A 21435-nucleotide genomic window follows, 5' to 3' on the forward strand; every position below is an offset into this window, starting at 1 on the left:
TGCCCCTCAGATGTATGGTTAAGCTAACAAATCTTTTTGTGCTGTTCTTTATTTTTCTACTCTTAATTAGAGTAGGTTCTGTCTTATAATTCATTCTCTCATTCCTGTTTATGATTTCTGCTTTAGGAGGCTAATAATAAAAAATTTCTGTCATTGTTTCTCATTCCTTGATTGAAAATAACGCTCGAGATGTGTTACTTCAAATAAAATTGATCAAAGCCACTGTTCCAACTCCTTCACTCACAGGAGCACTAAATTTGGTGTGAGCCTTCTGAGCCCTCCAGGATGTAGTTGTTATGCTTGAGCTCTGGTTCACGTTTCTCAGGCTTTGGTTTCATTTATTTTATCAAGTGGGTTTTTTTAATGCTTCCATTTTCACAGTGAATTTTATTTTGGTGAAATGTGGGATTTTATCACTTTGTCTGTGGCCTGTCTACACATGACGCTGTTTCAGTGACGTGCATTGATCAGCCTAGCTGTGCTGCAGGTAGCCCTTTCGCTCAAAGCATCTGCCGATGTTAGTGGTCGATCAAACAGCTGGTGTTGCTAGAAGATCATTTTAGTTCACCCTCTAGGATGACAAGAATTCTTGCCTGCCATGCAAACAGATAAGGATTTGGTGTTAGTGCCTTTTAGATGCCAGAATTTTTTTAGCTTTCCATTTTTTAATCCAGTAGAATTTTTTTCAAAACTAGCTAGCTGTGAGTAAGCATTAGCAAAACCGTATCTGAAGTGTAGATGATTTTTTAGGAGCCCTATATATTTTATTAACGCTTGAAAAAAATGAATTCCATGTGCAAACAGTCCAAGTCATTTTGCAATGAACAAGCTGTTATTTATGTATTAACATTTCCTGAAGAGGCAGTTTCTGTAGAACATCAGGAAGCAGCCATAGAAGTGAATATGCAAAAAAACTAGGACAGAAACAAGTAGATACATTTTACAATTGGCTATGCAGAAACATTCCATAGCAAAGGTAGGATCACATGCAGTACAAATCGCTTGCTTTTGTGAGTTGGCAGAAAACATAATTAAAATAAAGAAGTGACATCTTCTGTGACAGAACCTGAGTAGGCAGCACAGCATTTATCACCTCCTGTTCACTAGCTTTTCTTTTTTAGAATTAGTGAGATTTATCTTATATGACGCCTATTCATGGTCTTGTCGGCATGAACGAAAACAAGAAAAGAAATGCAGCGATGTAAAATAATACCATGAGTTACTGCAGCCAACATGAAGGGACTGATGCTATGAAAAAGAAATGTACAAGGGAGGACACAGGCCCCAAAGTGAGTCCCCTGGGGCTATTTTTGTTTGGGGTTTTTTGTTTTGTTTTGTGCTTATAAACTGTACTTCTATTTAGGGAAAGCTATATATTGAGCTGTTTTCTACGAAATGAGGATTGGCCTGAGACCTTGATTTCAACTGTGTAAATTTGAAGTTATTCTGCCAGAGTCAATGAAGTCATTCTGGGTTTATACTTGTAAGCCTTTAATCAGAATATGTCAGTGAGCAGGAAGATGTGACACATGAAAATCAATGGTTGATGCTGCTGTTTTTCTTTCAGGCTGAACATTTTGACATCTCGCTTGTTCTTCTGATTCAGCCAGGCTACACACTGAGACCGATAATATTCTCTATTAGGAGACATGGGATCTGGGAGGTTTCTGAAAACAAAACCGAACCAAATCAAACCGAACCAAACCTAGCTTAACACAGTTTAATTTTAGAAGACTTAAACAACAAATATTTGGAATTCTGAATGACATGACTTTAATAGAAAAATGAAGGAGCGCCACCTAAGAGGAGGAGCAGAGCAGGGAAGAAGATGAATTATTTTGTAAATGTAATTTATTGAAAATGAAAGGAAGGAGTGGAAGGGTGACCAATATTTAGATTTTAATTTTTTATGTTGTTTCTGATGAGTCACTTTCCAATACCCACACTTGAGGAACACCTCTATATGTACCCCTGGGGTGCATGGAAGCACACAGTTACAACCTGGTGTTGATGCAGCAGTGCCCTCCTGGGCAAATGGGAAGGGGGCCAACATCCCTTTTCCTCCCACTGTCCTAACGTTGCCAGTTACCGCCAAAAGTAGAGGCAACCGTTACCTGCAGTCCAGAGAGAGAAGGAACAGCTGCTCTCCCTTCCTCCTTTCCTGCCTGGCACACCCACAGCATCTGACCTGCAGTTGTTTGGAAACAAGCACACCAAAACTCTCCTTGAATTTGTGGGAACTTTGCAGGGCCCTTACATGGAAAGCAATGGCTTGGGCGTATGTGGGTTGTTCTTTTTCAAGCTCTCTTTTATTCCAGCAACAAGTATCTATGGTGTGAGTGTACCCAGTTTGCCTGCATACAGTATCATGTACTGCACATTGTGTTCTTTGGTGTTTCAGTAAAGAGTTAGCATCACACAAGCCTAGAAGAAAGGATGGTATGTGAATACAGCAATGTAGCTTGACAAGACCTTGGTGCACATTTCAATGTGAAAAAGGAAAGCAGCTCAGGTGACAGGCTCGGTGCTGAGGAGTTAACTGTGTGATTTCACTCTGTGCTGAGTGCGGTGAGAGTTTTGGATGACTGATGGCTGTCCTGTTCAAGTCCATTACCTTTTGCTTGTTATCTTGCCTATCCTTTCTACATATTAAGTGAGCCACCCTTAGATCATCTGTGTTTTTGCACTAGCACCTTGCAGCCTTGAATGTAAACCTCATAAAAGCTTAGTAAAACACCTGTGGTTGGTTGTTAGTTATCAAGATATTTTAGGACATTAAACACCAAACTGGATGGATACAACAAGGTCATGAAATATGTAGGACACCTATTACAAAGTTTAAGGTGACTGAGTGTCCAGTAAGATCTGTTGTATAGCAGTGCTATATATATCTTTTAATAGGTCTCCATAACAGTGATCTAAGTGCTTTGCACACAGAACTGTGACACGTGGCACTGCTGCTTTCCTGCAGGCCTACCAGTCTTACAGTCATTCACAGCCATTCATGTTTTTGTGATCAGGGTATGGCAACAACAATGCATTTGTCAAAAAAAAAAAAAAAAAAAGAAGAAAGCAAGCATTTGCAAATGGAAGTTATTAACTGACACTTCTCATTTAAGCAGTGTCACTTACAACCAAATATTTAGACTCCAAATCAGGATAATGAAAAAACGTTTTCAGAAGTGTGATGGAACTTCTGTCTAATTGACATTTGTACTTCCCCGCAGCTGAGGAGGATAAAGTTTCACGGAAGTATGAGCAAGTTAACAGCCCAAGTTCCTGCAGCCTTGACATGCTTTGTGTGGGCAGTATTTAAATGAGTAATGTCATTTACTCTAACTTATTGCTAAATTCCCTGCTTTTGCTAATAAGGAGATAGGTGAATACATAGTTTGTCACCTAGCAACATCAAATGAGCGGTCTGAATGGTTTTTGAATGAATAGTTTTTGATGGATTCTTAAAAATAGTTTTGTTTGTGCAAGCGGAAGGTGTGGTCCCCCATATGTGCTTGTGTGAAATGATAAGCAGGCAACTGAAGGGAGAGCAACACAGGAGAGGAAATAAAAATGGAATCATACGGTGTAACTGGCATGCATATATATAGAAATTCTGTTTCTATTCTTTTAAGTCGGCTCTGCATAAATTTGCATGACATACCTCAAGTTCCCTGTCTGTTCCATGGCATGCTAGTCAAATTCTTTCCTACAGAAGAAATGGGAACATAGATCCTTTGGTATGTTAAACAACACCCCCCTCATCCCACAAGGTAGAAAATTAGTGCATGGACTCATTATTTGCTTATGGTAGGTTGTAAGACTGTTAATTCTTGCCTGCATTAGACTTCACCCTTGGATCTTAGACTTAAATAGCAACTGGTAGCAATAATTGAAATTGCATTAGTGACAGCAGCTGGGTGGATGGGACAAGGGTGGATGTGGCCAGCTGCAATCTGGTGGGGGGGGAGCTGTGGGCAATGGCAGCTTCTGTACCATGTTCTATAAACAGTGTTCCCAGAGAGGGGAGTACTGCCCCTTCAGCCCCTCTAGTCAACTTGCACCTGGACAGGGCAGGTTGATGTTCTGCAGCAATTTAAAACTCTGTTAGCTTTTGGTGACTGGGTTTCGTTAACAGTCTCTCAGCAATGACCAGCCCAATCATGCAAAGCACCTACATGACTACCAGCAGTTCAACTGATGATCAGTGATTCTCTTCCCAAAAGGTAGCCTCTTGGTGACAAAGCCAGTTTTATGTGGTCCTGAGGCCAGCTTACATGTCATGGGATGTTCCTATGAGAAAAGGATCATGGTCATGCCATAACCAACTTCTGTTTGTACCTGACAATTGGAAAGGTTTTTTTGGCAGAAAGAGTACCCCACCTACCCCACCTCCACAGCTTGACAGAATGTGTCAATAAATTACAGTAAGGTCTTACTGTAAGTCAGCCCTATGCTGAGGGCATAATCTTGGATGATTGTGCCCAGCAATGAAGAGAAAGGTTGATTTCTTTAGAAACCAAAAGCATCTGATTTCCCCAAACTTAAAAGCCAAAAGTATCACAGCAGCTATTTATTTTTGTAAGTGGAAGCGCTTCTTTCATGCATGTGATAAAGCACTTTTTTTAGTTCAGTGTAGGCACTTTAAGAATAAGGACAGCACTACTGAATACTGCTGAGGTCTTTAAAAGCTTTCTTTGCTTTCTTTTTCAGCTTCCAATGTTTTGTTTAAAAAATAAGAAACACATTGTCATGATGAAGGCCGTAGTATGAAGCCTAAACTGGAGGACAAAGGAAATTTTTACAGGAAGCGTGAGACAGGTCAGGTGTGTTGGTTAACAACAAGCTGTCATTAATGGTTTTTAGCTCACTGCCTCGGCGATTATCCTTATCACAGTGTAGAGCTTGTTTTTATTTAGTTAATTTAATCATTGAATACACCAGTTGCCAGTTGGCTTCAGCTTATGCCCCTATCTGAAAAGGCCACTCTGCAAGTTGTCCACGTATTTATTCCAAGCAGCGTGTCTTACTGTCGGTTCTTAAAATGATGATGCTGCCTGTGCATGTGTGAGGAGATGTGTGTGGCTGTACATGTACATGCCTTTTGGGGTCCTTGAGCACGGAGGCAGGAGCATCCATCTGAGGTATGGGGAAGGGCATGAGTGAGCTCAGGCAGAGCTTGTTGTGAGGTGCAGGCAGCATCCCCAGAGCTCACATGGGGCTTCGAAGCTGCTGCGACACTGATCCCACAGCGTGGTGGCAGCCTAAGAATGCCTGAGGTTTGGGATAAATCCATGAGGTGAAACCCAGTGTCCCCTTACGGCACATTTGCTAGCATCGGTAACCTTAACTAGAAATGGGAACATGGCCATCTCCAACCTCATTTTCATTGGAGGGAAAAAAAAGTTTGGCTAGTTTGTGGCAACTAATGGGAAGTAAAATCTCAGCAAGGTTTAGGCAGTTTGCAAAAGGCTCTTAGCAGAATCATCAAAATAAAAATTAACTTCCTGTAGAGGCAGAAAATGCTTATATCAAGTGTACCTCTGAAGTTGCTAACTGGGCCCTTTCATACATTGGAGACTGATAGTTTCTTCTGAAAATTATGCTGGGCCTTTCTAATGTACATTTTAAGGCCTAATCAATTACTATCCTACAGCACAGCATGTGCCTGGCAGTACTGAGACGTTATATTTCATCTAGGAGGCTCGTAACAGGCCACCTGTAACTGATTAGTATGAAGAGTGGAAAGTGTTAATGGCAAGCAAGTTAACGTGGTCATTTAAACCACGACTTTATGCTGAAATATATTTATATTGCCATGCAAATGTGAAAAGAAGCAAAGATGTAACAGTGAGAAGCTAATATATTTCGAGATGTCTGGTATAGTGATTTTGTTCTGTCTTTTGGGTCAGGAAAGAATGATGGATTGTTTTCATTCTTCTTTTTGGTTGTGTATTTTTAATGCCCACTTTGCTCTCAATTTTTAATTTTATTTTTCCACATTTAGATTTCAGATTCTCTAATTCTGCCTCAGATTCTCCTAGTTATTTTAGATATTCCTCTTCTTTTTCCTCCTCCTCTAATACCTTCAGAAGACAATTGCACTTTTACGAGCTAATAAGTCTCTGTGCAGTGTCAAAAGATTTTTCTACATAACTTTCCTCCCTGTTTATCCATGCAGGCTGCAATCAGACTTTCCATCACAGTCACTTAATAGCATGTTTTCAGAGGCATTGTATTCATTGTACATTGTACTCGTGTGTGTATGGATGTGGGTAATGAGACCATACTCAAGGCAGGGGCTTCAGTCCTCCAGGTTGAGAGGACCCCCAGTAGCAGCCAGTGAAAGCATTGTCAAATCTCTTAAGTGATATGACATTGTATGTCATTTTCCCGTGTGAAATGCATACAGAATGTCACATTTTTTCACCCAAGCTCAACTTTGGTCGTTTAGTTCTTGGATGCTGAGCTGCTCAGGCTGCCTGGATGTTGGAAAAACACTGATTAGGTATCTTAAGGTATCATGCCTGTGCAGTTGCTTTGCTGTTGTGCAGTGTTTTTCTGTAGCCTTGCCATGTGTCTGACTGGCCTCACTCACTGAGCAAGGGATGAAGCCCCTTTTGGGAGGCAGTTTCTTGCTGTATGGCTGGGGGCTGATCCTACATGGAAATATGCTTATGGCCTCAAAAATCCTTACCATGGCTATGGTAATGGTGTAGCATTTCTGACTTTTGTCTGTGTGTACCTTATCCTAGCTATGGCTGGTTCTTATCTTCTTCTCTCTTTCCTGCATGGCAATTAATAAATCTCTGAAATCTGTCTCCTCAACATGTGAAAATCCTTCAGTTGCTAATCCACCAAAGAAGCTAAGTGTATTTTTAGAAATCCCGGGATCTTACTTGTTCCGCCAGTGGATTTAAATTTTTAAAAGCTAGCTGATGTCTATATTGAATTGTGCAGCTAGGTCTTCCTCTTCGTAAGACATAATGCTGAATATTTATTTTTTATTGCTATAAAGTGGAAGTAGTATTAATCCAATATTTTGACAGTTATACAATGATAAAACTTGTAGAATATGAGAGCTGAGTATTCAAGTCTGAACAACAGGCAGGAAGGTAAGCACTTAGGTCTTTGAAGCATGAAGTGCATGAAGTCATCTGAGTGCAAGAATGGCCTTACTGATTCAGACCAGAGGTCCACCTAGCCAAGTGCTCTGCCTTTAACATCAACCAATAGAAAGCAGAGAAAGAGCAAAACTGGAACATATTCCCCTGGGTATGTCTGCTGAACTTCCAGACACCCATGGCTTAGGCACTTCTTGAGCTAGAATGTCTTTTCATGCCTAGTAACCCTTTGTGGATTTTCTTCCATCCGAAAAAGTGTCTAAATTTTTTTTTCAATTCATGTAAACTTCCCTGTACCCAGAACTTAGACACGAGTTCTGAAATTGAGATACACATCATTCAGAAAACTATCTCCTTTTTCTTGGACCTGTTCTCTGGACATTTTATTTGATGCCCCTAATTTTTAAATTATTATTTTGTAGACCTCTATCACATCATCCTTTGGTTTTGTTCTTCCAAGCTGAAGACTTCTGGTCTATTTTTTTGGTTCGTTTGGTGGTGGGTGGTGTGGGTTTTCTTTTGTTTTTTGTTTTTTGTTTTTTTTTTTTTTTTTTTGTTTTTTTTTTTTTTTTTTTTTGTTTTGCTTTTGTTCAGTTTTTGTGGGTTTTTTTGTGATTTGTTTGTTTTTGGTTTTGGTTTTGTTTAGGTTGGAAGGGACCTTTAAAGGTCACCTAGTCCAACCCCCCTGCAGTGAGCAGGGACATCTTCAACTAGATCAGGTTGCTCAGAGCTTGTCCAGATGTTGTTTCTGCCTTGAGTGGTGTTCTTCTCTGCATACTTCTCTGTACCTGGTTCTGCTGTAGCATCCTGGAAACAGCATATAGTTGTGATGAGTGATTGCTGCTTGAACAAAGATTTCTCATTCACACATGAAGTATTTCCTCTTCATTCTAATGAGTGTTTTTGCCTCCCTCTCTCTTTGTGGCTTCATGCATTTTGCATGAATAAATTTGAGTCTTAATCTTTCCTAACATTTATAACTGTAATTGTTTTCTATTGGGTTTGTTGGTACCTATAACAGTGACCTAGGACTGTTGTGGTTTAACCCCAGCTGGCAACCAAGCACCACACAGCCACTCACTTACCCCAGTGGGACGGGGAGAGAATCAGAAGAGTAAAAGTGAGAAAACTCGTGGATTGAGATAAAGACAGTTTAATAGGTGAAGCAAAAGCCACGTGCACAAGCAAAGGCATTCATTCACCACTTCCCATGGGCAGGCAGCTGCTCAGCCATCTCCAGAAAAGCAGGGCTCCATCACACCTAACAGTGACTTGGGAAGAAAAATGCCATCACTCCAAAAATCCTCTCCCTTCCTTCTTCTTCCCCCAGCTTCATATGCTGAGCATGACGTCATATGACATGGAATATCCCTTTGGTCAGTTGGGGTCAGCTGTCCCGGCTGTGTCCCCTCCCAGCTCCTTGTGCACCCCCAGCCCACTCGCTGGTGGGGTGGGGCGAGGAGCAGAAAAGGCCTTGGCTCTGGGCAAGCACTGCTTGGCAGTAACGAAGACATCCCCGTGTTATCAACACTGTTTTCAGCACAAATCCAAAACACAGCCCCATACTAGCTCCTGTGAAGAAAACTAACTCTATCCCAGCCCAAAACCAGCACATGGATGTACATTAGCAAACAGGTAAGTGTCCAGGAGATAATGAATAAAGCATTTTAGACTTTTCCTGGCAATGTGGATTTTCTTTGTAATGAGTGGTTGTGATCAGTTCTTAGTACAGAGGGGAGCAGGGCCAATATTTGACTTTGTTTCTGTTTTGTGTTTTGTAATGGTTGTTACAGAATAATCATAATTCAGACTGGATCAAAGATAAGTTTAATGAACCAGGGACTTCATTAACATTTTGCATTCCATATCTCACTACTGGATTAAAAGGACTTTCATGTTCTTTAAGAAGAAAATATGTTGGCCCTCCATAGGACAGCCTCAGAATCTCAGTTGGACTCGGTACCATAGGGGAAAGATTATACAAAGCAACAACAGTCTTTATCCCTTCCACTTTGCCTGCATCTCCACTTCAAAAATGTTTAATGATTCACATATTCCTACTTAGCTGTGCGAACTGATTTATGTTTTTATCCTTTATTATTCCTGTACTCTATAACTGCTGGGTTTGAATGTGCTTCAAAATGTCTTTCTCTTACACCCTTGCAAAATATATATATATGTGTTTTTTTCTTTTTGCTTGAGAGCTTAAAGAGTAGAAAACATTTTGTTCTACTTCTTATATCAGGAAACAGCTGTTGTTTTTGCTTTGCAGTCCAGCCTGATTTACACTGGTGTGCAATGGGCACTAGAGGGAATAGGAGGGTCCCAGGAGAGGCCTGGGAGACTAGGCTCATTTTGCCACTGTTGACAGAGGAATAGAAAGGGTCAGGATTGAGACTGCTGTTTCTGAACATGATATTGTTGCACCAACCACCTCTTCAGGACTAGTTGCCACCCAGTATTTAGCAGTCAACCCTTGGTGTCAGAAGCAGCAACCGGTCTGGCTTGCTGGAGCTCTGCTGGAGGTAACATTGGACCAATGATGATCCATTTTCACCTTCTACAACCTGTTACACTAGTGAGAGCTGAAGTTCCTGACACCTCAACCCTGCAACACCTTATAAGAAGTATTGTATTCTGTAGCCCTTCCCCAGCCGACCTAGATCACCTGAAAATACAAGGCAAGTCAGATCCAGAATTGTTGGTGAGGAAGAGCACGTTTTGTGAAGGTTCTAGTAAAAAATATAATGATCTTGTGGAAGCTGATGCTAATTACTCTGTACTTCTGTTGGACTTGAAAAGAGAAACATCAAACTGCTGCATTTCTTATGCTTGCTTGGGTGAAGAAAAGTGAACTAGGTGATTGGATGACTGCAGAGAAGCTGCTTTCATGCCAGTTGACAGTAGAAATTAGCTAGGAAATTGCTCAAAGGACTGGAGTTTAGCTACACAAACTTAAAATTAGAAGAACATTCTGTACTGTATGAAGGAAAACATATCTGTAACATTTGGTACAAGCTAACATTAGTCAGGGTAATTAAATGCAATGTTTTTTAAAGATTAATAGATGTTTTACTTCAAGTGCTTTAGCAAGCACAAAAATGGGAGGAAAAGAGTATTGCTCTACCACATTTTCTTCTTTCATGTGTTCTGGTACATTAATTTGCCAGTATCAGAGAAGTGGCTAGCTGGGTGGATTCTCTTGATTTCAGGTAGTTTTCAGAAGCAAATTGCTGCCTTAGGAAGATAAATTGAATTTTTCAAGGTCATATAAGAATTTAAAAATAGAACTGATTGAAAAAGTATTTTCAGTTCCAAGAGAAGTATTGATTGTTTACCTTGGAAATCACGAGGAAGATTCAAAAAACAAGAAAACCCACACTCCTCCCTCATGCTGTTTCAAAAAGATTGACATTTTTCATTGCAAGGCAAATTCTAGACACCTCCACATAGGGAGAATTGAAAGAGAAGTTGTAGAAAGCTGTTTTCCTGTATTTCCTGCCTTCCAGGGACTTGGACAGTCAAGTACCTATCAAAATGTTGAGGCCAGTAGGAATGGTGTCATGCCTGCTTGGTCAGCCAAGCCCTACAGCCTGCCACCTGAGGATGGGACTGTGATCTCTGAGATAGGTGAGGCAATTCTTCCAGTCAGTTTTGGGAAATGGGGATTTAAGTACCTTTTGAAATCTTCAATATCTGTGTCCTCTGTGCAGCCAAGCAGGACTCTCCAGCTGCTTGATAAAAACCTTACGAGTTAGCCTCCTCACACCAAATCCCCAGAACAACAGTCAGCACAGTTACAATGAGAGCAATAAGGTAACCTGCACTGATAAGCATTTGGCCCATGCTGCATGTGAGATAAAACAGTTTCTCTGCTGTTTCGTTTTGTTATTTTAAATCGTGGCTGCATTTTTTATTCTATTCTTATTTTTATGAAAACATAAATATAATGTGTAAATATAATAGGTTAGTGATCATCAACATTTTGAAAATGCTGCAAAATAGTTTGGTTTTTGTGGGACTAGAGGGACTTATACTCACTCTGTCAGCGCTTGTGACAGCATCACTTTGGCTGATGCCTCACAAAATCGTCTGATTACATGAAGAAACACTGAAAACTGTGATTTCTCATGACATGGCATTGAGTATTCCCCTCAGCCCCATGGTAATTGGCCAGGTCTCTCCTTTTACTTAGGAGCTCGTACTGTGTCAGGAAAACCCCAAAGCAAACATTTTACATGGAATTCGGAGATGCCCAATAGCAGACTGGCGTTTTATTCCCCTCCCTTCAGGTGTTTGTATGAGTCAAGCACAAGCTAGCCCACAGGATAGCAGAAGTGTGTGTATTTAGTCACATAGATACATAAGAAGAAAAATCTGTGCTTTACAAAATTCTCTATTTAAATTAGACCAGTATCAGTATGAATTCTGACAATAGGCCATGCTAGATAAGATGGGGTGATCGTGGTAAGTGCTTTTGAAAGTAATTTTATTAAAAGAAATGGATCTTATAATTATTTTTCTGTTATATGGCATATTCCTGTTTTTGTGAAAGCAATTATTCTTTACCTTTCTGTTTTTAATGGGCAGGCAAGAGAGTGGGAGTAGATTGTGCTATGGTAGAAGTGAGCAGAGGAAAGCTCATTCGCTGGAAGCGGTAGTTACAGGGGCATCAAGCCAAGCTACAGAACTCATCCTGGCAAGTGGAACTTGTTTTCACACAGCAGTTCTGTGAGTGAAAAGTCTTTGCATTTAGAGTATGGCGTGCATTTGTTAGAGGGCGAGTTGAAGCCTTCTATATTCGGCCCTCTGACAGTACACTGACTCCTTCAGAAAGGAGTCAGGAGAGGTGTGTGCAGCAGTCCTGTTAGAAGGACTTAAATATCAGGCTTTCCAGCCCAGAGAATCAGCAAAAGAAGTGACAACAAAACATTTAATAGTATGTGTGTAGTGTTACTTAGGACCATCTCTGTTAATCAACCGGAAAGTAAAAAAGGAGTAATAATTTCAGATTTAAACAGCAAAACCACAAAATAGAGAAGTAATTTTTTGACACTGGGTAATGGAGAGAAAAGCAGGTAGTTGGTTAGTAAGCTATTAGAAAATGTAGGAACTGTAAGTAGCAGTTCCAAAATGGTGAATCAGACAGTGTAAGCTAATGAGTACCTGCAGGTACCATCTCTATCCTATATTCAAAATCAATTCACCTTAGCAGAAAGAGTGTGTGGACCCTGAAAAGATTTTGATGCAGGCAGTTCTGAGAGTGAGGTTGAAGCTGTATGCCCCTTACCTGACACTATATAAGGCTAATCACTAAAGGAGGTCAAAGTTGATGTATTTCTCATAATTTTGAATATTAACATTTTTATTCTAAAAATTTTTAGAAGGATTTTAGAAAGAAATATTGATGTGAGTTCACACAAATAAAAAACTGGCAAATATTTGATGATGAAAAATAAAAAAAGTCAGTCATGAATTTTTGCAGAAAAATAGAAAATTATGGTAACAGAACTGGTTCAAAGAGACATCTTTCAAAATTGCAGTGCCTTTCCAAAAGGAGGAGTTTTAATGAAGGAACACAATAGTGAAGTGAACATGACTCTGGCTGAAGATTTTTGAGAACTGTGAATTTAAAGGTGCTCCTGGACTTGATTGTATTCCCCCTGTGTTCAGTAGAATTATTTTGGCATTCAGAGCCAAGGGGTGGGGGAAAAACCAGTTTGTTAAAAATTATTATTATGGCGAATCAGAAATGACTACTCATTACTGAACTCTGGGAGAAGATTAGTCAGCATGCAGCTGTCTTTAACCTTGAAATGCAAAGAAGAAGCAGGACTGTGTGGGAGTCAGGGAGAACTCTATCATGGCTTGACTGACATCCACCTACTCCTCTGTAGATGTGTTTTAGATGCACGTTCTGTCTTCCTTTGGAAATCAGTCTTTTTGGGGCCCGCTTCCTTAAAATGCATTTAAATTGCTCTGCAGGAAAGGGATATGCTATGAGAGGCAAATGGGATGTTTATAAGATCATTTATGTTACACAGTAGTCAGGAGACAGAAAAATACCCCTGTCAACTATTATGAGTTCATTAAACACCTAATGATTGACTGTGACATTGATTTTAATATGCAAATTAAGGTACATGTGTTTAGTGTCAGCAGAGAAGAATGACAATGAGAATCAGTGATGATTAAAAATCCTATACTTTGCTGGGGAAGGAAAGATATTCTGCTCTGTATGATAGGTATGGCTGACTGGAAATGTGTAAAGACCACAAATGAAGAAGAAATGTATATGCGATGTTTTTTTTGAAGAGGAATGAGGCATGGTATGAATATAAAAAGAAAAATATAAGAATTGTTGTCTTTGGACTAACATACATGATATTGGTCTGTGAGTAAAATAAGCTTAGTACAAAGTATCTGTAGCCTCATTACATTCTACAGATATCAGTATTCAAGTGACACAATAAGCCACATTGCAAAACAATTGCCTTTTAATTTTCTGGTTTATGTCCTGTAACTATTCACATAAATGCTATTGGTTCTTATTAGAATTTAGATATATTTCCTATGCCAATCTGAATTTATTATGCTGCCTTGTAAGTTTGCCAAATGTGAATTGTTGTAAAGTCAAAATAAATTTGGTTGCTTTCAAATATCTCAGAAGTAGAAATGTTGGAAGTTAAGTTATTTCTGTGCTACTAACTGGATTTATGTTGACAAACTTTAAGCAAATATATGTAAATGTCTTTATGACATGATAAATTAATTACATAAAGCATCCATGTTCAGTATAGATTTTAATTAATCGTAATTAATTTGGATTATTGTTAACCTTTACCCTTCTGCAGAGCAGAGCAAAGACATTCTGTGATGTCCCTATGCTCAGGGTTGCAAGGGCTGTGCTTCCTAGCAGCAAGTCACTGAGATGGCAGCACCCTGTTTTCAACAGACTGGCCGTTTGTATAGGGCAGGCTTGATTTCCTCCTCCATTAAGAGTCAAGGACATAGACATCACCTCCAGAATAACTGGGAAGTCAGGTGAGACAGAAGAGCATTTCTACTCCCTCCTGCAGGGCACTGTGACTATGATGCTTATTGCAGTTTTGGGCTAAATACCATAGTCTATTCCTGAGAAAGCACTCTGCACATTTGCCAGGCAGATGGTGACTGCTACAGTTAGAGTGATGATTCCAGTTACGATATTTCCACAGGTGTTTGTGGGCAATGCAAAATATGTTGTACTTTTCATGAGATTTTTCTGTTACCCAGTAAAAATTGCCTTAACTGGTTGCAGGATGAGAACAGAAATATCTCTTTCAAAGGCTTTAAACACTCAACTCCCATACTGGTCTAGAAAAAATCCTAGCCAAGAGAAATTTCAAGTTGGAGCTAGGGTGAGGAACATCTGTATTTAGGTTGTATATTTTGAAGTAATTCCTTATTACTTTGGCTAAAGTATCTGCATTAGTGATGGGCTGTCCATCACTAACACATTGCTGCACATTTAACATCCAGGATTTATAGCTTCCTTTGCTACTTTTTATGCCACCAGTGGGTCTGAACATATTCTGTGCCATGCCTTTAATTAATTAGTCTTTATCCATCCTATTTGGGGACAGACAGAGGAACTTAATATATTATTACTAACTAATGAGCAAATTCTACTTTCTGATGATTAAATTTTCAAAAGTAATTTGAAATATAGATTGTACATCCTTCACAGGGAGACATCATCAGATGGACTTCATTAATTAATCAGCAACGTTCAGTGCATAGCATGGCTATGCGGATGCTAGAGTAAAATAACCATTATTTGAAGTTGTTTTTCACATTTTTCATTGTTTCATAGGAAAATGGCCCAGAGCTTATTTTCTCCGTGATGTTAGCTCCATTTATAACTCAAATCCCGTACAGAAGGAAAATGCCTTAACCTTAATGTGTGTTAGTACTTCTGCATGGAACTGTTAATCTGGATCACCCAAACTGCTCTTGCTTCAAGTTAGTACAACTTATTAGACTGCATGGATGTCGACTGTATCTGTGTTGGTGGTGTAAATCTTATGCTGGTTTCCTGTAATTCCCCCCTTTCCCCATAATACAAGACACTCTATTTCTCCCGCAATTCATTCTTGGAAAACGTTGTGGCTTAGCTTATTGCAACAAAGAAAGTTATGTGCTATCCCTTTAGAAATCTTTGTGCCAGATGCCTGCCTGCCTGCTGTCCTGGTTTCAGCTGGGATAGAGTTAAATTTCTTCGTAGTAACTAGTATGGGGCTGTGTTTTGGATTTTTGCTGGAAACAGCGGTGATAATGTGGAGATGTTTTAGTTGTTGCTAAGTAGCACTTGTACTAGTCAAGGACATTTCTAGCTTCCCATGCTCTACTGGGTACACAAGAAGCCGGGAGGGGAGGGGACACAGCTGGGACAGCTGACCCCAACTGACCAATGGGATATTCCATACCATACAACATCATGCTCAGTATATAAAGCTGGGGGAAGAAGGAGGAAGGGGGGACATTTAGAGTAATGTCGTGTGTCTTCCCAAGTAACCGTTACGCGCGATGGAGCCCTGCCTTCCTGAAGATGGCTGAGCACCTGCCTGCCCATGGGAAGCAGTGAATGAATTCCTTGTTTTGCTTTGCTTCCCCACGCAGCTTTTGCTTTACCTATTAAACTGTCTTTATCTCAACCCATGAGTTACCTCGCTTTTACTCTTCTGATTCTCTCCCCTGTCCCACCAGGGGGGAGTGAGCAAGCGGCTGCGGGGTGCTTGGTTGCTGACTGGGGCTAAACCACAACTCACTCACTCCCTCCCTCGCGTGGGTATCAGGACTCCGGTCTGTGTTTGGAGGAGCCCTGTGGCTGATACAGTGGAGCTACCTTGCAGAGGGTGAGGCATGAAAACAGCACAGAGTAAGGTCAGACGCTTCTGGGCTATGCTGTGGTCAAAAGAAAGGACTAAGCTTTACACCATAAAGCATCATCTCATATGTCTGTTCCTCATGGTCCTTCAGCCTGGAGGACCAGGACCTCAAACGGGCACTGAATTGATGGCTGAAGTTCACACCATGAAAGTCTTGCCTGCTTCATTGTTTTTCAAGGCTTCTGTTGATAGCGAGTGCTTCAAGACCATTTCTAGGGACATAGCCATGAGATTGGTAGAGCTCTCTCCTTCCCCTGAAATCCCACGTGCTGGCAGGGAACCTCTGCAGCTGAACATGAAGTTCATACTGCTGATTATCCGTCTGTGTATTGTTGAAAATCAGATTGTTAGGGACAGAGATTAATATGAACAGAAACATGCTGACTAAAGGAAAAGCTTGGAATTAGATGATATGAGTTTTAGTCCTGGCTCTAGACTACTTATAATCATATAAGGTAAACAAGGTAAGTCCATTGAGAATTAACACAAAGTCTCTATGGATTGAAATTCTCCTCTGAATTTTTCCTGGTCTTGTGACAGTGACAAAGACATCCTCATGGAGGTGGCAGAGAAGACTAGCACTGTGTAGCTCCAAGAGGGAAGGGTGAGTGTCATGATGGGATGTGTGATGCAGAGAACAGTGTTCAGCCCCTGGAAATGACTGCAGTCACTGGAACAACATCAGGAGAAACAAGTCTTGAATTATCCTGATCCAGGACCGAGTTCAGAATGTTACTGATAAATAGCCATGATACAATAGTTATCACAGTACACTCAGATTTAGCCCTTTCCCTGCAATGATAGAGAACTACATAAAAATCAAGACACTACTTCCAAGAAATAAAAAGGAACAGCCAAAGAAAAAAAATGATTGTGGCCTAACATGGAGATTGCTTAAATATAACATACTGGAACCTCGGAATAAATGTATTTAATTTGTGGAAAAAGAAAACTTGGAAAAGAACTCCAAATAAGTCTTCAAAGTTAAACATCAGAGTAAGGGGGATTACTAGGAGTTAAAAGACTAAAATGAACATCACATTCAAATGGAAAAAGAACATAAACAAGTTAAATATAAAATTAATAAGGCAGGAAAATAAAGACTTTGGGGAACAATTTTCTTAAGGCATAAAAATTATAAATATACTTATTTGTCAAACATATTAGGAAGCCTGCCAGAAAGACTGTGGGGCCAAGAGATGATCATGGTTTAATAGTACTTCTCACAGGGCAAAAATGCAGGAAAATTAAACCAATTCTTTTCAGTGAGCGTCACCACCAAGAAGACGTTGAAACCAGAGGGCTTCGTGTTACACGATTCGGAGTTGAAAACAGGACTTTCTCAAACAAAGGTGTCAAAAGAATAAGATTTAGAGGAAATAGATGGAATGAATGTAGACAAATTACCAGAACCAGCTGCTATTTACTTGGGAGCCTTAAGGGAACATAAATATGAAAATGGAAACTTTCAGCTATGCTATGGAGTCTATTGATTAAATCAGTTGTGGTACTAGATGTGAGTGAAATGGCGAATATAAATTCAACTTTTAAAAGGATTTAAGTGGAATGGGGAATGCAGAAATCTTAAGACAACCTATGAATTTGGTAGCGTGTGGACTGTTAGAAGCCATCCTAGGCCCAATGGACAAAAGGGTAAGTATATATAATAAGGAAGAACCAGCACAGCTTTTGAAAGGGGATTAGTACCTTGCAAATCTGTTAGAGTTGTTTGATCATCACTGCACATACAGAAGAAATGATCCAGTTGATACTCTGCCAAAAAGCTTTTGACAAGGTCTTTTGTGGAAGACTCTTAAAGAAATTAAGTTGTGGTAGGATGCGGAGAAGGTCCTCGGCATATTAATAACTGCTTAAACGGTAGGAAATGGAAATTAGGAATAAATGGTCAAATTTCACAAGGGAGGAAGGTAACAATGGATTTCCTTAAGCATCTGTGCTGAGGTCTTTACTGTTAAATATACTAATAAATAATTATAACTTATATAATGATAGTGTGTGTCTCTGCATATATAATAGACATATATGTATACTCATATCTATGTATTAATATACAGATGACAACATGACATGAAATTTGTATTCTGTACCTAGAAATGCAAAGTAAAGTACACAGGAAAACCTGTCCTAGCTATATGCCCACAGCGAGAGGATCTAAATCAACATTACATTACCATGCAAGACAGAGAGCCTGGAGTCGCCGGAGACTTTTCTGTAAACACATTGGCTCAGTGCTCAGCACTGTTCAAAAAAGCAGATAGAACATTAGGAGCTATTAGAGAGGGAAAAAAAAAAGATGTTTTCTGTTTTGTCTTTTATGTCACTGTGAATAATCATAGTTCATCTACATCCTGGGTACATTTGTGGAGGTCTGAGCATCCCTCCTTGCATTAAAAAAATATTTAAAATAAAAAATTTTAAAACATTATAGCTCTCTCTCTTGATAGTATAGTAGATATATACTATATGTGTTATATATATAAGGTGGTAGGGATTGATGGGGTACAGAGCAGCTCCTATACAAGGAGAGATTAAATACCCTGATATGCTACAGGTAGGAAGGGAAAGGGTTGAGGGAACAGAGATGTCATCAGGCTGCAGGTTTCAGACATGCACTTTTTCATTCAGGGCAGAATTAGTCTTGGAACTCACTGGCATTTGTGGGGGCCAAAATTATGGAGGGGTCCAAACAGCAATTGCAAAGCAGCATTATGGAAAGGTGTCAGTTGGAAATTGTGGCTGCAGCCGCCGGATGAGAAATGGCAAAACCCACAGCCCCGCAGCAGTATAACTCTGTTCACTAGCACTCCTATGGTCTTGCCCCATCCTAAGCCATCTGGCCTTCTGCCCCAGGCCCACAACCCTGTTGTGCTGGTATTGACATACACCTTATGCTGTGCTGAGCTGTTTCAGGTCTCTGAAAAAAAGGACAATTAAACTCTTAGTGGTAGGGTTACTTTTCTGTCATTTCTTTGTGCTGGTATGTGGCAATTCCTGGACAAAGGGGTGAGCAGGGCTGAGTTGTTGGGGATCAGGGTGGCGTTCTCATTTATATCGGCTTAATCAGCCTTATAACGGCACCCTGAGCTGGGAGAAGGATGTGGAGGAAGTAACTTTGTTCTTATACTTCTTACCTAAGCACTTTGCACAGGCTGTTTTGAGGAGCAGGATGGATGGGGTCCCGTTCGGCTTGCTTATGTTCTTATGACTTGTATTGGCTTGTTGGTACATCTCTGTTAGTTTTAGCTTCCCTGCTGCCAAGGAGGCAAGCCAGACTTTTCCCATCTTGAAGAGATAGCTGCAAGGCTTAATCCAGCACAGGTAAATTAATTCTAGGTCAGTGTAAATATAAGGCCTAGAAAATTTTTCAGAGAGTACTTTTGCCCCATCTGGGATGTTTTAACTGTGGCCAGAATGGACAAGAACCTGCAAGGTGCTCTTATATTCTTGTCTAAATATAAGGCTATACACGGCAGTGTTCCCTTTCATGGCCCTGGTTCTATTAAGGGTAAGATAACCGATTTTTGGATCACATTTGGCTGGTCTTAGGAGTCATGTCTCAAAACCGTTACTTCATACCTTGGATCCTGTCTCCCCTTAGAGAGCCATTCCTGCTTGCTTTGTGCCTCAGTGGGACACAACAGACCTGCATGAGTCTGCGTGGGAGCAGAATGTGTATTACCGAAACTGAGCTCCGGGCTATGAAGGCACGGGCCACCATGTACCGCATGCCGGTGATGGGTGACCTAGCCTTATGTACTGACTCATTTGTGGCCCAAAATAGTGTAATCTTGCAGAGAACACCCAGCAGATAGATATGATTTCTTGGCTAATTTGTTGGCTAATTGGTGGCTTATGCTAATTATATTTGGGAAGAAACAACACACTTTACAAACAGGTATATCTGCAATTAAAAAATAAAAAAAAGTGGGAATGCATCGAAGAACTGCTTATTGCAAACTATTCTTTCATCACTTCTGAGATCCAGGAAAATTCAGGAACCCTCTGCAATTTCTAGTTTGCAAAATTAAATAAAAAGGTGAATTAAAAATGCAATAGAGTAACTGTCTTGGTATCATTTAAGTATTATGATCTTAGAAAGGCTGACATCTCTGAGAAGAACTACTGCTGCCTTGCATGAAATATAGTGGTTTAACATCAGCATTATCACTCTGTCTGTGTTAGAGCCAAAGTATTAGTTTCCCAACCTCTGGAATATCATAATTTTGCATCATTATATAGTATTCAGTGCAACGAACATCAATTTTTCAATAATAGAGAGGTTTCAAGCAGACTGAGGGAGGAAATGGATGTTTGCACAGATTTTTCTGAAACTATGTGCACCTATTTCTGGTATCTTGTTTCCATAAATAAAGGACAGACAGCTTCATGGTTTCCAGAGGGTACATGGTACATATAAATGTCAGATAAATAAATGAAAACATTCCAATTTTTTTTCTGTGATGAATAGCTCAGTGCAAGATTTTTATGGTTCTAAATAAAACTCATAATTTAATTTTTCTGGTGCTTTAAATGAGTCTGAGAGTACTGTGACAAAAAAGGGGGAAAAAAAGGTGAGTCTGTTCATCCCTCCTGAGCAATTAGATCTGCTTCATGTTTAACAGAAGGTTTCCTGAGTGAGACACGTTTATGTGGTGGAAATATTTAGCAGATTTCTATTATTTGGTGGAAATATTTAGTTGATTTCTACTACTTACTGTATTTTATACCAAGCCCAAGTGACCGCTTTAATACAAGAATATATTTTTTCTGACTGCTGAGTGTGCCGATATAAGGAAGTACGCTCGAATGTTGCTCACAGAAGAGAAGCCAGGTTATAAGGCATACTAGGGTGAAGGACAAAGCAGAAACTATGGTAACATCATCTTGCCATTGTGCATTAGTAATCTTTGGGAAGTAGTTTTCCCTTTCTGATCTACTACCTACAACTGTTTTCCAGTGGAGGTGTGGACTCCAAGTTGGCAGTCAAAGTCTGACAGAAAGCAGGCGTGTTTTCCATATCTTTCCTGGATGTCTTTGTAGAGAAATGTGGATTTGTGATAGCCAGTGCGCTTGATGTACTTCTTCATACTTTTTAATGCCAATTTTTAATGATTAAAGAAGATGAGTCGCTTCCTATGGAACCTCCTGGAAAGTGGGGAGAGGGAGGAAAACAGCAGGCCTTGCAGCAAGGGAGTCAGAGCCCAGGGCTGGGCTCCTGCAAGGAGGCAGCGCAGTGGAGAGGTGTAACAAGCAGACAGGCTTCAGGAATAACAGAACAGAAACTTTCTGGGGATTGAGGGGCTGTGCTTGGGGCAGCTTAGAGAGTCACTGCATTTGCTGAAACCAGTCCTAGAAGCAGAGATACC

This window comes from Phalacrocorax aristotelis, chromosome 1 (assembly GCF_949628215.1).
Source record: "Phalacrocorax aristotelis chromosome 1, bGulAri2.1, whole genome shotgun sequence".
NCBI classification, from domain to species: Eukaryota; Metazoa; Chordata; class Aves; order Suliformes; family Phalacrocoracidae; genus Phalacrocorax; species Phalacrocorax aristotelis.